General features: G+C 32.8%; 1 long non-coding RNA gene and 2 pseudogenes across 1 annotated transcript; 1 reads left to right on the top strand and 2 right to left on the bottom strand.

Annotated features, from left to right (window-relative positions):
* Window positions 1–2,498: 2,498 nt before the first annotated feature.
* LOC139773196 (THO complex subunit 1-like) lies at window positions 2,499–5,991 on the bottom strand (annotated as a pseudogene).
* LOC139773197 (uncharacterized) lies at window positions 5,957–7,582 on the top strand. Its single transcript, XR_011718296.1, has 2 exons — window positions 5,957–6,060; window positions 6,968–7,582. It is a non-coding gene; the product is annotated as an uncharacterized lncRNA (long non-coding RNA).
* Window positions 7,583–7,826: 244 nt separating this feature from the next.
* LOC139773195 (apoptosis regulatory protein Siva-like) lies at window positions 7,827–15,603 on the bottom strand (annotated as a pseudogene).
* Between the last annotated feature and the right edge of the window lie 3,216 nt (window positions 15,604–18,819).

Below are 18,819 nucleotides of genomic sequence, written 5' to 3'. Positions count from 1 at the left end.
ATATAACAATCGCGATATTAACCACATCGATTTCACCTTTCCGATCCACAAAAAAACCTACAAGCAGTAATCGCGGCTAATTAGAACGTCATCGCGATTATTTTATGACGACTCCTTATTACTAATCACTATCCATTTCAATTAACTCATACACTGTAATCTGTGAGAAATGCAAAGCTACAAATAATGCTACGATCGCACGGAGTTCATTTCATGGGAATTCTCGTACGTTCACACGTCGATAAAGTCACGTCGATAAAGTAGTTCTCATTACTCCTTACGAGTCGCGACGAGGCGGTCGCGCGGAGTTCACTTGACGGAACTGTCGCGTATTCACTCTATTCACTTGCTACCGATACGATATACGGTTTATCTGATATCGATCCTCTTTCATCTGACGGATTTTCGGTTACGCACGGTAAACGCCCCAGGTAGCAAGACTCGTCATTTTGACGTCAATTGACGTCAAAAGTCTGTCATTTTGACGTCAAAATGACGAGTGCTTGCTACCTGGGGCGAGTGATGACACGACGGTCCGAGTCACGAACATACCACATCTAACGGAAAGACAGCCTAGCCCTCGATTCTCTCGGTAAGACGTATACGGGTCATTTTCGCGTGTCTATGGTATCGGAATTTGTACTCACCGGAGCCGGCAGCAATTTGGAGCCACGGCGCATAGTGCCGGCAGCGACTGTTACGAGCGGCGAAAGGCGAAACGACGTCAATCGCGAAGACACACGGTAATTGATACACTCACACGATCGCCCGTCACTTCCAGCGGCACTCCCGACCAAAATTCGCACCCGTTACTCACTTTCGACGGGCAAAATCCGCGATTAATCCGCGGAGCGACGTGCTCCGTGCGTTCCGAACGGTCGCGCTACCGAGAGTGTCATGGCGGCATTGGCGGCTGGCCGCTGCGCGCTGGCGGCTGGCCGTGCGCGCGCCGCCTAGTTACATTACGATACTGAGACAATTTGAAAAACGAATTATTCAAATCTGTAACGAGAATGAAACACTTTTTGGCACATTCTCGGCGAGCCACGATCATTAGCAATATTTTATTTGACACTTTTATGAGGATTCATGAGAAGATTTTATATGTACAAAATATACGAAAACGGCGAATAGATTTCTAGTTCAAATTTCGAAGTGGCGCGTAACGCGATTCGTCGCGTCGTAAAATAAGGTGACCGCTACTGCCGCGATCAAAAGAATAGTGCGATACTACGTATAGCATCATAACGTTTATAGATAAATTTTAAATTATTTTTGTGAAAAAAGAGCCATACGTACCTCCGTTTTTACATCTATATTACGTTATGTCAAATTTACGGTGGACATGCGCAAAGTCCCGAAAAAAATGTGCCGAAATTTGAAAACTCGTATATTGTCCCGAAAAGTCAAAATCCCAAAATTTAAAAAACGTGACAATTACTACATTTACGCGAGCGTTACTTCTATAGTAACTTACGATAATTCACTCGTTTACGCGGAGTGAATTATCGTAAATTACTACAAAATCCCGTTTACGCGGAGGAATTATCATCGTAAGTTAACAGAAATAATGCTCGCGTAAACGTAGTAGATGTGCCGAAAGGGCATATAATCTCGAAATCTTAGAAACGTGACAATGTGCCGAAATGTCATAATCCCGAAATCTTGGAAATGAGACAATGTCCCGCAAAGTTATACCGTTCAATCGTATTATATACTTTGACGACTGCCGTTAAATTAACCGTAACGATAAAAAGCATATAGTTTCACGATCGACACTATATAAATTGACAATGTTAAGTGGTACATTGGCGAAATTGACGACAGTGAACAAAAAATATATAAATTTACCTTATATCTTGACGAGAACATATTTATTCCTTATATAATTTTAACCAAAAATGACTCGGATTTTGCTATAGTTCCGGAGTCGGCGCGCAACAAAAATACTTAACAAAAATCCATGAAATCAGCTTAAAAAAAAACATTATAAACGAGAAAAAAGGCTAAAACCATTTTGTAGTGTTTTTCTATCATTTTTCTATATATCATTTATAATTGCCGAAATACAACCATAAGTGTGTAATGAAAATAAAAAGTCGCTCGGCGCACGTCGAAACTGTAAAATTGCCAGTATTAATAATGACTGATTCCAATAGGGCAGATTTCAAACTAACGCCCTTTTTTTCGGGACTTTGCATATCCACCTTTTTGTGATTTTAATTTTTCGGGACATTGCATGTGTGTCTACCGAATTTACGAGTAAATATTGCTCATCCTACTTCTTTTCTTTTTTTCGGTTGTATAATTCAGCTCTCTCTCTCTCTCTCTCTCTCTCTCTCTCTCTCTCTCTCTCTCTCTCTCTCTCTCTCTCTCTCTCTCTCTTTCGCTGCGAAATGCTTTTAAATCTAAATTGTGAAAGGTGTGACTACTAATAGAAAGTAATGAAAATCTTTGCTTTACGTCTTGATATAACGCTATTATTTTCTCGTTCAACCTCAAATTGTAATTAAATAATTTGAATTTAATTATTAAGCAAAATAGTTGGAAGTTTAATGATTTCCTTGGCCCGTATTCTCAGCTCATCTTTATCATAAATGCGCGCACTTAGCATATATAAGTTTACGTTACATATACTATAGAATCTCAAAAATAAATGCACGCATTTATTTCGATAAAAGTGAGCTGAGAATACGGGCCATTGTCTCTATTAAATTTAAAACGCATGTAGTATATGATGAAAAGATTGAAAATTTTATTACAAATGATAAAATATAGTACAGTGTTGTATGTGCTTCATTGATACAATTATTTTTATTCGCTAAATTAAAGAATACTTGAGATTTTAGCATCGCCAATGCCTCTGTGTATTTTAAACCTTCCAAAATATAAGCTAAATTCTCGACTGATGCATCTTCATCGTCTTCTGCCCATATCTCGAGCATAGTCTTACATTGTTCATACGGCGTTGTTTTGCTTTGGAAAAAAGCAATCTAAAATGCATATCATGTATTAAAATCCCATAATTACGAATAGTATTAGTGTTATAATAAGAAAAGCTTGATAATTTATATACCTCGTCATTTGTATAACCAAATTTCGTCGCCAATTTTTTCCAATCGTTTTTCAGGCTCTCTGATAATTTTGCCACCATTTCCGGTGTGACTTTATTCAACTTTCTTGTTTTCACGTCGGCGCTTTCGGCATCGACCTGTTCGCTTTCCTGTTTTAAAACGTCTTCGTTAAATTCTTGATCGGTAGATTCCGACGGCGGTGTTTCCTCGGTTTCCAATTTCACATCAGACTGAGTCTGCTATGAGACACAGTAAAAAAAAAATTAAGAAATGTACAAAGATTAAGCATATTCACACAGAAAGATACTGAACATTAGATACTCACTGGACGATCCTTGGCAATTTTCTTAATCATTGTCTCAAGGTACTCAGGCAATTTATTTATAGGATAATTGCCATGAACAAAGAAGTGCGGGCTTCGTCTCGCTAACAGTCTTAACGCTCTCCAACCAAAGTTACCTTCCTGTAAGTACAAAATTATCGCATTATTATTAATAACTATCATGAGGAATGATGCGTGTCTTTATAAGAGAGCAGTCGATATAATCGGCGGATCCCGATCTTTGTCCTATGTATTATTTCGGTTTATAAGGGGGTTGATTTTGGGAAATTGAAGGTTGTGAATAAAGGAGAAGGAGAATGAGATGGTTACATAATTTATGAGATGAATTACAATCCGTTTTCCAGGAACAATAGACTAATACATTAATAATCACAACGAAAGATTTCACAAACAATAACGCTTACTTATACTTATCATCGACCATCGCAGCAGGATCCAATTCCATTATAGCGTCTTCAAAATACGTTTCTAAGGATGGAAGAAAATCTCTATCCTTAGATTTGCATGCTTCGAGATTATTTGGACATAAATTCCATAATTTAGTGAGTTCTGGGCTATTAAAAAATAATAAAATTTAATTATTCGATCTTATACGTAAATATTAATTTATTTTTTTCATTTGTAAAAATATTTACTTTCCCATATGATATTTTCCAACCGCTTGCGCGTCCCTAATTACATCACCGATACGTCGTCTCGGTCTCCTCGGTTTTCGTGGCTCCTCGTCAGTAACATCCGATGCCGGTCGTTTAAAAACGGTGGGCAACCTTCATTTTTCCATGCATTCCAATGCTCCTCGCGTTTCAAGATGTTCTTCACGGTCTCCGCAAACGTGGGGCCATCGGGCGGTGTTTCGGTCAGTAGAGTATAAACTTGGTCAGTAGTGGTCTTCACCCATTCCACTTGATCCGGCTTGAGTTCGTGTGTCTCACTTAAAAGTAACAAACATCATAGTGATTCGATAACGTACACATCACGAGACATTTAATTTAAGGAAAGCAGACCTTGTCTCATAGCCACTGGCAAGGAAGCTTTGAAAAACAAACATTTTTATAACTATTCAGAGGCGTTTCAATTGCCGAATAATTTGTTAATTCAAAGGTATGAGGCTTGTGAATTCACTGTAAAATATTCATCGTATTGCATTAATATGGAGAATACTTACGCCTTGAATTTTACAGTGCTATTCAGATACTGGAAAAGAATGAGAAATTGCAGCAATACATATCGCCTGAAATTGGAATCTGACAGCTGCAACTCCAATAATTTTTGATTGGTCAAATATTTTGCAAAATAGTGCGTTTCTTTGTGGGGGCCTTCCATAGAAGTATCCATCTTGATGCATGTTGTAGGGTAACTACGTTGCTCCTCCAATTTAAAGGAAGCAAATGCTGACAGCACATTAGATGCATGCTACAAAAAAGATTTTTTTTAGTAAATCTGTAAAATAAATTTAATATTATTAGGTCTGTTCGTTTTCGCTGCACTTCTGAACTGCAACATAGTGCAACAAGTTAGAATGAAACAAATATATTTTCATTCATTCTAACTTATTGCACTAGTAGAAGTGCAGCGAAAACAAACAGGCCTATGGTTTAAAGAAAATTAAAACTCACAGCTGAAAACACCTTCCAGTGCATTTTATTATAACACTGATTCGGATTTCTGAAGAAGTCTTGTAGAGCCCAAAACTTTCTGTACAAATTATAATCAATTGGTATCTTGTTTTCTGACTTGTCGTCGTCCTTCGTTATCTGCTCCAAGTTGTCTTCTTCTGCTTTTTCCAAGCCAAATTCCGTGTGATTTTCCAGATTAAATTCGCTAACGATATTCAAGCCGGATCTCTCGGAGAAAGGAAAGAACTTTGCGAGAAACAGTAGAATTCTGCCACAAAATACCGTTTGTTGCGAACGCGACAATCTCCTCAATAAGTCATTGCACATTCTCAACAAGTTATTCTTGCAGGCAGTGAAAAACAGATCTTCCTTCCACACGGTGACATTATTCTCCACGAAGGTAAACAACTGTTCGCATCTGTCCAGCGTCATCGAGTCGAAGATATCGCCCAGTAGCATCACTGGCATACTCGCCGTCGCGAGATCCTTCCTGCATAGCTCTATACAGAACGTGATGTACAATTCGAGGGAGCGCACGTTATCCGAAGCGTTTTCCGTCAGTACGACCAGCAACGAGTCTCGCAGCGCCTGATCGATCGCCACTTTTCTGTCGCTGTCATTCGCACAACGTTCGACGCACTTCTTTTGAAACAACGAGACGTCCGACAGCTTGAAATGCTGCTGCAGATAATCCTAAAGGAGAAATAAGATGCCTTGTAAATGCAGTTCCAAGCAAGAATTCATGAATAAAGTTAATGCTTATTTACTCCAAACGTTATACTTACGCTATAGTCCTTCCTCAACACTTCGAACATCGCCATGATTTTCTATAGCCGTGTTATCACAGGTTCTATTATTTTTATTGAAAATTATTTTCGGCTATCCGGTTTAGGCATTTTCGTCTTTCTTTTAAGGATCTGTGACAGCAGGGAGGTTAAGTTACGAGTTCCGGGCACGATTCTTGTGCCACAGTTCGTACTACATAGGCACGTTCATTTTCCAACTGTCGATAAAAAACACTATTCTGGTATAATAAAAAAATTATTAGATTTTTATAGTTAACATCTATATTTAAAAAAGAGTATGAAAAACATATATATTAAGAGTGATATTCTTGTTTCTAGTTTACTTTCCAATATATTAGTATAAGAAGCTAACTTTTGCTTAACTTTTTGTTTAAAAGGGAGAAATGTCTTAAAAAGAGAGAAATTGATATCGATATTAAATAATTAAGAATCATTCTGTATGTGACGCGTGATGTGTTCAATCAAGCTATAACATTTTTCATGTATGAAATTACATTATTCCTACTTCATAATGATATTAAAGTTGATATTAAAATTATTATTTCTGCGAAAAGATTTTATTTTAAATGTTACAAAAGTTTTGTTTATTCTCTGGGAAAAATGTTGGTTTGTTACTTACAATAGAATATAAGACTGAGAACAAGAATATTCTTATATCTGCGAGAGAAATGTATTATCTAATTGAATTTATCTTTATATTATAAATATAATTCTTTATAAATGATACCGAATGTGAAATTAAATAATTAATGAGTAAAATTGTCTAAGAAATGAATGACATGTGTCGTTGCTGTGGAATATTTAAAGAACTTATTTGTTGGATGTAATAAAAAATATTTGTTGAATGTAATGTACCTATTATGAATTTGACTGTACATGAGACAATACATGAAAATGCATGAGAAAATCATATTTTTATTCATGCTATCTGTTAACACATTACATCATCATCGAGAAAATATAACACATACATCATATGCTGATAAGTGCATTTATAAAACTAATATGGCACTAATATAACGTACTAATATGCTATATATAATCTTTGTTGCATACAGCCATTTGGATAGCTACAAATTAGCTAATATAAAAATTAATATGTCTGTGCATCACGAAATCTATTTGCAGAATATTTGGAAAGTCAAAACTCGAGGTGGAGGGCCATCTCCTTGGCGAGGAAGCAGATGAAACTGATTTAGCCGTGGATTTTTCGAATTATCGTAAAAACGCGAAGAACTCTATGGACATAATTTCCGTATGAATCTTGCATAAGCAGACTGTCTGACAAGCATTTTAATTCTGTTGACTTTGCAGCAAATGAATCGAACGTTACCAATAATTTTAATATTACTTTATAATGGAGCTAACAGAAGAAATTGTATAAAAATAGTCAACTAACAACTCTATTACAATATAAAGCGATTTTCACCTGTCACATTAAAAATAAGCTGCATCGCGAAAGTAATACCAATAATTCATACAAGACTTCGTGAATCGATTTAGGTGATATTCATGTTCAAACGAATTGATTGTTATATTTTTATAAACTTTATATATTAAGATGTATAAATAATATCGATCGATCTACCTGCCTGTGAATGTTTTCATAACAGGATAGCAGTACTTTTTTTTATTGCAATTAATAGATACAAGTTTTATCAATAGTTTTATCTTATTACATGCAGATGTACTTAATTCAAATAGTAAATGGAAAAAATCATGTTTCATACATTTTTAAAAATACATGCAATATTTTATATACCTTTTATATATTATAAGACATTATGTATGTCCTTTTTTATTTTACAGATTTTAAAACAAACATAAAATACAAAACTATTTTATATAAAATGTATAAAACTAAAAATCACGAGATTTTGGAAAAATTTTAAAAATCTTTAAAGTTTATCGCACTCAATCATTTTTAAATTATACATTTTATTTTTCTGAATTGCAACGATTGAAAGTAAAAGAAACGAAAATCATGATCTGTTAAGATATATTTATTATAGATTATACATGAAATATCAGAAATCTTAAGCGCTGCAATTGTAACTTGCATTAAATAAAGAGATGCGAATAACGGTGTTACTTTTAAACGTAATTTAAGAAATTTTTATATTACTATTTATATTTTCTTTCAAATACTTGCGAGACACCACAATGTGCGTCTAATATTTAAGATACGAGACAATGCGTATGTATATACATATACAAAATTTTTTAGCATGGATATGTGCTTAATTTTTTTCATTTTGTAACCTCTCTTGTACAATATTATTTAAAACATATTTGTAACCATTCCTTCTTACATATAAAATAGCGTTTAAATATTAATAAGTAAAAATTATATAGTTATTAAAATATTCTATATTATATTATTGTTTATACAAGATAATTTATAATTACTAAGATTCTCTTCAGGTTTTTAATATTCTCGATAACGATATATAATTTATATGTACATAAAATCACGATAGAATAGTAAAACAGTAGTAAAATTACAGATATCAATTTTCATAAAAGGAACCTTCGCATAAAAACACTTCTTTGACAGCTATCGATAGCATAATTAAGACACATAATTTGCTCGTCGCAGTTATATCTGAAACAGAACAACTCATACAGTTACAAATAGTATAGATGAAGCTTATACAAAGGTACATATGGCTAACAACTTACACAGGTACAGAGCAGTTCTGACAGAACAATTCTGTGCATTTGGCGCACACAGCCTGACAGGTGAGACACAGCTCCTGATCGCAATAATAACACGCGCTCACCGTAGATTGATCTATCAATCGGCCACATCCGCAAAGGTCTACCTGGACATCCTGGAAGAAAAAACAAATAGTCACAAAGCCGTCCAAGACGGTTCAAGTGCCAACGGCAGTCCCACAACCTACATTGACAAGTTTGTCGCTAGTTTTCAGCTGTAATTTATCGGTCAACAGCATCTGCTTCAGATTGGACCGATTGGACGTAGATCTGAATTTACAAGGTGATTGTAAATTCGACAAGGACGTTGAGGGGAAGGTAGATCTGTAGAATCCATTTGTGCGGACGTGTTCAACTTATGGGCGAGTGCCTTCGCGCCTGCCTTAAGCAAACTCAGGGTCCTATCTGGAAACGTATGCGGAGTCAGGTGTTAAGATTCAAAAGAGAGCGTACGAATTATTTTGCAAAAAGCGAGCTAAATAGGTACTCACCGTAGACATCCCTCATCCGCTGGTCGCTGGATACGCCGTTATTCATCTGTTTCTCTCCCACGTGCACTTTCAACTGCGGCAACAGGTCGCTTTCGAAGGGACAGGCACGTTTTGGCATTTTCCAAACTTGGCGTTAAATGATTAAAATAACAACATGACACTGTCACCTGTCACACACGTAAAGAGACAGGTTAATGCAGGTTGATGCAGAGTCGCTGAGAGTCGCTGCCGTCGCTGGTCGCTGTCAATCGATTGATAAATATCCATCAATAATGTTCGAGTCTCCGCTAAATCGGGTTCGAGTCTCCACTAAATCAAGTCTCCGCTATAAATTGTAAGCAGAGAGAAACCTGAAAGCGGAATATAGATATAAGAATACAATCGTCTATTTGAATGTCGCAAATGTCGCGGATATCTATTCCAGAATATTAATACGCCTAATCGTTAGAACGCGAGAAATTTCAAATTATCCGCGCGGAAGATCAAGCACCTCCGCCATATTGATGACGTCACCTTCCATTTTTCCGGAATGCGCAAACGCGACGCGACGGCGCGGCGGGCGGACACGGAGCGGATCGGTCCTCGAACGAGTGGCGCGTCGCAAGTTATTTAATTGGTAAGAGTAAGCTTTATTTTGTCTTGCATGCATTATTTAACGCAGCGTCTATCGCGTAGGATAGATTCAGCGTTCGGGTATTAACGAATTGCAAATATACGCATACGGTACTTATTCGGTCGAAAGCGCGTCGCGCTGGCAATCGCGAAAGTGACAATCGCGTCGTATTTTTCAATGTCGCGAATATCGATCGCGAATATTTGTCAAAAATATTAGTACGCCTATTCGCTAGAATGCAAAAAAACGATCGTGATCATAAGCGAGCGTAATAGTATTCGGTTTTCGAAATTCGGAAAATTCGTGATCGCGAAGTTGTGAGAGCGGGGTGAGTAGCGACGCCATGGCACCCTTGGGCCTTGGCTCGGTTTGGCGCGAGAAGTTTCGCGCGCGGGGGATGACGGGTCTCCGCCATATTGATGACGTCAGACGTTCTCCTTCATTTCCAGATCGCAACGGACGCGGAAAGGACCGGCTCCGGAACGAGTGGCGTCGCGGGAGTTGTTTGATTGGTAAGAGTAAGCATTATTAATAATCCTGCATGAATTATTTAACGCAGCATCTATCGCGTATGGTATCGATTCAGCGCTCGGGTGTAACGTGCAACGATATTTCTCAAAAATAAGTATTTCGCGGTACTTGATGTTTGGTCGCAGGCGCGTCGCGCGGACAATCGCGGGCGATCGTATTTTCCATCTGTCGCGAATATCGCGGATATTTACCAAGAGCATTAATACGCTTATTCGTTAGAATGTAAATAGTGGCAATCACTAAAAGGCGAGCATGCAGTATTTGCTCAAAGTACAGAAATTGTATAATCGCGAAGTTAAAAGAGCGGGATGCGTAGTGACGCCGCGGCGAGATTTTCGGTGCGAGAAGTTGATCGCGCGGGAGACGAAGCGCCTCCGTCATGTTGCCCATGTTAATTACGCTACCCTTTCATTTCCAGATCGCGACGGGCACGAGACAGATCGGCTGCGGAACGAGTGGCGTCGCGAGAGTTGTTTAATTGGTAAGTGTCACCTTTATTAATCTATGCATGCATTATTTACTGCAGTATTTATCGAATAGCATCGATTCAGCGCTCGGGTGTAGATATTTCTAAAAAATACGTATTTCGCGATACTTGTACGGCCGAAGGCGCGTCGCGCGGATAATCGCCAAAGTGACATTGCGGCGTTTTATTAACAGGAAAATTAATATAAACAATGATAATTATTTTTAAAAAATTCCTCTGTTCTGCAACGAATAATTTATATGATCTCACATCACATTATTTTATTTTATTTGTTATAAAGCCAGTTTGTCCATATTGATTACATGGATAGACTATAAAATATTGTGTATAAATTGGCGTTTTATAGAAGTAAAAATTAGTTCAATTATATATAATATTGTATCTTATATATATAATAAATCAGATGCAATATTATATATCAGATGAATATACAGCATTATTAAAATATGTATTCCTTGTTTTTATAAGAGAGATAATGCTTCTATTTATACACACATTCAAAAAGTATTTATAAATATAAAGGAAACACACGCCTAACTCATTTAATACCTATCCTTTTCTCTATAAGAGAATAGTCTTTATTTTTATTTTACATATATAAATATATTGTACTAATTCTTTTGTAAAAAATAAATCTGTAGAAAAGCTTCATATTTTTAAAATGTCAATATTTTATTTTCAATGCAACTTTCTTTCTTATTCTTTTTTCATTTATTTCAGCAACTTTAATGTAACCAAGAATCAATTATTTCCATAATCCTTTTTTTATATCTATATAATTATTTATCTTTATTAATTGTAAGATATAACTCTAAATATAAATATTTTTTTCTATTGTCTGAGATTTATTGTCTATGAAAGAAAAACTTTACTCTTTGACATACTTTTAAGTTAAAAAATTCAATATGTTATTTTTATTAATTATTTTGAGCTCCGTTTTAATTTGTGAACCTTATATTTGTACGTTAATTACAAATAACCTAATTAAACCTTATATTTATGTTACAGAACCATCATAGCTGATAATACGTAGCTGACATTTTTACACTCCACTATCAATCGGTGAGTAACAAAAAACCTTATTTATCACCAAAATAAAACGACCAATTTTATGCAAGTAAGCAATAATGCTCACCACAAAGTTATTACAACAGCACCCGATATTTTTCCAAGGCTTCCTTAGCCTCCTCACGGGTTCTCCCATCTGAACCCTTTTTTTACTCGTATCTCACAACAGAAAAGATATGTACAAGATTAATCTGTAACATAAAAAAATATTCAAATAAAAATAATTATGTCTAAAATAAATATAGATTCCTTGTTTTTATAAGAAAGGTATTGCTTCTATTTTATATACATATATTCAAAAGATGTTTATAGACACACATATTGCTTGCTTGCATCAAATTATGAAATATTTAATTTTGAGCGCATATTTGGAGAACAGATTAAAAGAAACACATACCTAAAATAAAAATGAAAGAATAACTTTTGCATGCAAGTATCATTTTATTCATAATTTCAACTAATGTACGAACTACGAATAATATCTTAATAAAAATGCTTCTTTATTTAGATATCAACTTGCATAAAATTTGATAAGAAATAAAATCTATATAATTTAAACTTTTATAAATTTTAATTATTTAGAAATATTTTATATAAAGGGTGTCCATTTTAATCGATCACCCTCAAAAACTTTTTTATTTGTAATTTAAGAAAGAAATGCTTCGGACGAAAGTTGTTTGGTTTGAAGGGAACATGGTTCTTACGTAAGTTATGTTGTAGATGTCATCGTTTTCAAGAAATTTTAAAGGCGACTAATTTCTTAAATAAAACTTGATTTTTTTTCTTGAGATAAAAGTTATAGATCTCGTCGAGACGTTTTCAAAACACTATAATAAAGCTCTCTTTCGTTAAAGATTTTCTGAGATATTTTTAATTTTGTCAGGATGTTTTTTAATATAAAATATGAAATATCTCGTAAAGTATTCACTTTTTGATTACTTTACCTGGATACTTTTGTACATAAAATAATGAAAGCAAGCAATAAAATTAATTTTTACATTTGCAATTTTACACAATTGAATGCTTTTACACAACAAAACAAATTTTTTAAAATTATTTTTTCTGTTTTTTTTACAACAATTGGTTTTTTTTATTATTCTACGTATAAAAGTATCAAGGTAAAGTCATCAAAAAGTGAATTATTACTTTACGAGATATTTCATATATATATTAAAAATATGACAAAATTAAAAATATCTCAGGAAATCCTTAACGAAGAAGAACTTTATTATAGTGTTTTAAAAACGTCTCGACGAGATCTATAACTATTATTTTAAGGAAAAAATTAAGTTCCATTTAAAAAATTAATCTCCTTTAAAATTTCTTGAAGATAACATGTATGGCACGACATTGGAATCATATGACCCCCTTCAAACAACTTTCGTCTAAAGCATTTCTTTCTAGAATCACAAATAAAAAAGTTTTTGGGAGCAATCGATTAAAATAGGACACCCTGTATATTTGTTAATATTAATCATGTCATAAATAATTTATTAAATATTAAAAAAATCTCAAAATATAATCTAACAAATATTTTATTTATTAGACAACGTATTAAACATTCAATACACTATTATATTATACACTATACAGTGATCTGAAAACGATATACTACGCAAATAAATAATTATTTTCATCAGATAACAATTAATAAAATAGATTATGAAATACTCACCTCGCGATCTGTTACATCTGGCCGCTTCTTCGGCTTCGACTCTTCTCTTCTTTCCGCATTGCTATTTCTTTATGGCACTCACATCTGTTTCTTAAAAAAAAAAGAAACTTTGATTACAATTAAACGTGATTACAAGTAATCACAAGAATATAATAATCGTGCGGCTTTGCCATACCTTGCACGATATTATACTCTCGAAATTAATCACACGCGACGCGTACTTCATCCGCTTTCAACTGTAGCATTATTCTCGCATATTTTTATTCTCGCGTATACTTACTACGCGTATCTCTATTTATCTCAAAGTAGAGTACCGACCTAAACGTACGCGTAATCTTATCTTTTACAGGCAATTCCGCTTTTACCGAACAACAGGGCAACTAAACACAATCGCCGCCGATTGTATAAACGGTTCGTTGCGTCGCATTTTCGGGAGTGCCAGCGAAACAACATTGTGGTAAATATTACTTTTTATTTTGTGTAAAAGTAATTTTAATTTTTGCTTATACTTGAGTTGTTTTATTTCATTATGATTTTGAAATAATAATTAGAAAAAAATAAATAATTTGAAATTTTATAAGAATTTATTTTTGTAAAGATATTTTTCTGAAAATGTATAATTATTTAAATAAAAGTGTAATTAAATGATGAATAAGAAGTTTGATGCGTAAGAATTATTTAATATCAAATCATTTATTTATATGTTACAGAAGATAACGACGCGGAAAGTGTCGCATCGAGGGAGCTGACAACCCGAGAGGACAGCCTGAGAGGAGGAGGAGGCCTGAGAGAGGCATCGGGCGCCAGCGGAACAACTTTGCGGTAAATATTATTTATTTGTGTAAAAGCAACTTTTTTCCTGTTTATTATTGAATCGCTTTATTTCACAATAATTTAGAAATAATAATTAGAAAGAAAGTGGTAATTTGAAGTTTTATAAAAGCTCATTATTGTAAAGATCATTTTAGGAAAATAATTATTTAAATAAATATCTAATTGAATGATAAATAAAAGGTTTGATACCATAGGAATTATGTTTTAAAACATTGAGTTTTTTAAACACCATTTTAATATAAATTTTATATTTATATGTTACAGAATCAACGTAGCTACGTGGCAGATATAATTCCGCTATTGCGCATCGGTGTCGGTGAGTGATGAATTAATATATTTATTGAGGTAACGGATGTATGGTAACTTATTAAATATACATACTATATATCTGGATAAACGTATGAAATTTGTCAACAATATAAAGATCTTACATATAAGTACACAGCATTCTATACATCCGTTGCCTTAAAATGGGTCAGTTACAACAGATTAGGATAAGTTTAATTCTGGACGCTTCTTTATTATTATATTTATTGTGCATTTATTAATTAATTTAGTTTGCATACGAGAATGTACTCGTATAAAAATTATACAACTAATATATTATACCAAAACCAAATATATTTCCTTCGACAACAAAAAAGTAATATTTTTCATTGTTTATGTTAACCAAAAAAAGACAATTTTTCGGTTGACTTATATATAGTTACGTAAACACATCACTGGAAAATTATTTCAAGGAATAATCTTCTATGTATCATAGAATTGCAAAAAATTATCACATATGACAATTGTCTAATCGTACACTCTTAATAGTATTTATTTGTAAGATCAGTTCTCATTAACTTCTTTTATAATCGTAGTTACGTACGTTTGCAATATGCGGATGATATTACAAGAAAGCTCTAAACTGAGGCTGTTTTAGCTGAAAATAAAAACATAAAACAATAACTGAGAGAAAAAACCGATAATTTTGAAAGAGAACAAAATAAATGTATTACAATTAATAAACAAAATATAGTTCCTGTGATCATCCTCTAAATAAAGTAATTTCTAAGTGTTACAACTTTTAATAAGCAGCACCATCGAATGTGTTTAATTATGCCATGTTATATGAATAGAGTCACATGTTTGATAGGAATATATATATGCAATTAATATTGCAATAACGCGTACATATGCGTAAATTATCGATTACAAACTAGTTATAAATGCATCAGTGGTACAGCAATATTATTTGAATATATGCAATATATTGGATAGTAGAAAAATCGAATAGATGCTGAAATAACTTTTCAAATAATCATAAATTTCATATTAGAGATATAAATATGTCACTTTTCTATCATATCTTTTTATACCGTAATTTTACACATCTAATTATACGTGTGGTATTAATAGAACTGATTCTTATACTTAACATATAAAGCACATATGATATCAATAAAACTGTTAGTCTTTCGGAATAGCATATCATTAAATGGATAGTTAAATTGTCTTGCATATAATCTAAAAATTAGTCAATAGAAGTTTAGTAACTAAAACTATATTAATATATTATACAATATATATATATATATATATATAAAGGTTTAACAATTAAAATCTTTTTAATTTACTGCTTTTATTTAAGTTTAAATGGTATTTATATCTCATGTGATCAACAAATAGAAAGTATAAAATATTTGTATAGTTTTATATGTGCAAAATGGAAAATAAAAGAATATATTAATAATAAAAAGTAATTGAAGTAAACAATATTGTAATTATAATATCGAAAAATGTTTATATAAAAAATGTAACAAATACTCAATATTTTTAATAATTTGGCAGTATCTGTAACAAATACTGTCTTACTCCTATTATTCCTTTTTTCATCTATTCCTTTCCTACATATTTGTCCAGAGTTAAACTTTATATAAGTTAGTGCAAAAGAGCGATATATATTGTGTGTATATATATATATATATATATATATATATATATATATATATATATATCTATGGTTCGGTTATCGGTAGATGTCAGTACCATTTCGGAGACGTAGTGATACATATCGGGACATTTGTCACATATTAGGTCCGACCGGTTTAGTAAAAATATAGCATAAATATGGAAGCATGAACTTAATTTAGAAATATCAACAACGTAACGACACATATGGGGTCCAATTTCTTCGCTGTAATGACAAAAATCGAGATCAGCCAATTGAACTATTACTATTATTAAATATTACCAAGATTTATGCGTCTCATGAGCATATCTTTCTTATTATATAAATTGAAGAGTTCATTACCTATTCGTAGACTACTTAAAAATTTGAAGATAACATTTTAAAATGTTGTCTTCGCAAATTTTTATCTAACCTATGAACAGATAATGAATAGTTTAATTTATATAATGACAACGATATGCTCATGAAACGCATAAATCATGGCAACATTTAATAATAGTAATAATTTAATTGGCCGTTCCTGATTTTTGTCATTATATCGAAGAAATTGGACCCCACATGTGACGTCGTTGATGGAAATTTCTGAATTAATTTCTTACTTCGTATTTATGACGTAATTCTGATATATTACTTAAGAAATAGTATTCGTATTACACAAATATCGAGATTAAAATAACACACAGTTTTATATGTTTATTATTTCGTTATTATTTGTGAATCTTAGCATGCTCTTCAAGCATAGATTAATCGTCTTTTAAAATGTTGTTTTCGACAATATTTTGACAATATTAGCCTACGAGAAGCTAATGAACGCTTTAATTTATATAATAAAATGGCTATACCCAGAAAAAGCATGAATTTTGTTGAAAATTATCTAAAAGTAATAGTTAAACTGGCCGGTCCTGCTTTTTGTCATTACGTCGAAGGAGTCGGACTCTGTATGTATAACGTTACGCCATAAAATTTTTTTGCTTTTTTATTTATGCTGTACGTTTGCATATACTTTTAGATATTGTATTTGTATTATACACAGATTAAATTTAAAGTAACACAATGTACTTACTTTATTATATTTATAAATCCTAGCTTCCAAGCGTAGACAATCTTTTAAAACGCTTTCTTTGTTAATATTTATAAACAAATGTTATAAATATTTATAAATATTAGCAAAGAAAACGTTTTAAAAGATTGTCTTACACGATTGATGATGATAATCGTAAATTGGAAGCTAGGACTATTAATAAAATAAATTGTGTACACAAACAATGTGTTACTTTAACTTCAATCTGTGAATAATACAAATATTTAATACATAAAAGTATATGCAAACGTAGAGGATATATAAAGAAGAAAAAAGTTTTCATCAACAAAGTAAAGTCACATTTGTGTTTGACTCCTTCAATGTAACGACAAAAAGCTGGACCTGCCAGGTAAACTATTATACATTTCAATTTATTTTTAACAAAATTTTTGCTTTTTCTGGGCATACCAATTGTATTATATAAATTAATGCGTTTAACAGTTCCTCATAGACTAATTAAATATTACTGAAGACATAACGTTATACACAATCATCTATGCTTAGGAGCTAGGATTCATATATATAATGAAATAGTGAACATATAAAATTGTATTATTTTAATCTCAATATTTGCGTAATACGAATACTATTTCTAAAATAATATGTCAGAAATACATCATAAATACGAAACAAGAAATTAATTCAGAAATTTCCATCAATAACGTAACGTCACATACGGGGTCCAATTTCTTCAATGTAATGACAAAAATCAGGACCGGGCAATTGAATTATTGCTTTATTAAATTTGACCGAGTTTTAAGCCCCTTGCACAATGCCAGGAAATAGGCAATAGGAACAGGAAATAACCAAAAAATCGTTAATTACAACCTAAAAAATTTGAATGCTATGATTGGTTGGCAACCGGCAATAGGCACAGAATTTTCAACGTGTCGGAAACTCTGTGTCTCTATTGCCTGTGTCACTGTTTATTCTGCATTTATACATGATTTCTGATTTCTATTCCCTGTTCCTATTGCCTGTTGCCTGGCATTGTGCAAGGGGCTTTATAGGTACGTCTCATGAACATGTCGCTCTCATTGTCAAAATTGGAGCGTTTATCATCTGTTCGTAGGCTAGCTAAAAATTTTGCAGAGTCAACATTTTTCGTGCAAATTTTTAAAATCTTTTCTTCATATTTTCAACAAGCCTACGAACAGATAATAAACTCTTTAATTTATATAATGAGAACGATATGCTCACGAAACTCATAAATCTTGGTAAGATTTAATAATAGTAATAGTTTAATTGGCCGGTCCTGATTTTTGTCATTACATCGAAGAAATTGGACCCTATATGTGACGTTACGTCGTTGATGAAAATTTCTGAATTAATTTCTTGCTTCTATATGTATGATGTATTCTGACATATATTTTTAAACATAGTATTTATAGTTATTAGATATGGAGATTAAAATAACACAATGCTCATATATACATTGTTTTAATATATTTATGAATCCTTGCTTCCAAGCATAGATATAATCATTTGAAACGTTGTCTTCGATATTATTTAATTAGCCTAAAAGGAG

Source organism: Temnothorax nylanderi, unplaced genomic scaffold, assembly GCF_030848795.1.
Source record: "Temnothorax nylanderi isolate EJ_2023f unplaced genomic scaffold, tnyl_v1.0 TNYL_tig0059_pilon, whole genome shotgun sequence".
Classification (NCBI taxonomy): Eukaryota; Metazoa; Arthropoda; class Insecta; order Hymenoptera; family Formicidae; genus Temnothorax; species Temnothorax nylanderi.
Note: the sequence above shows the minus strand (reverse complement) of the source record. Positions and strands in the feature narration are given on the sequence as shown.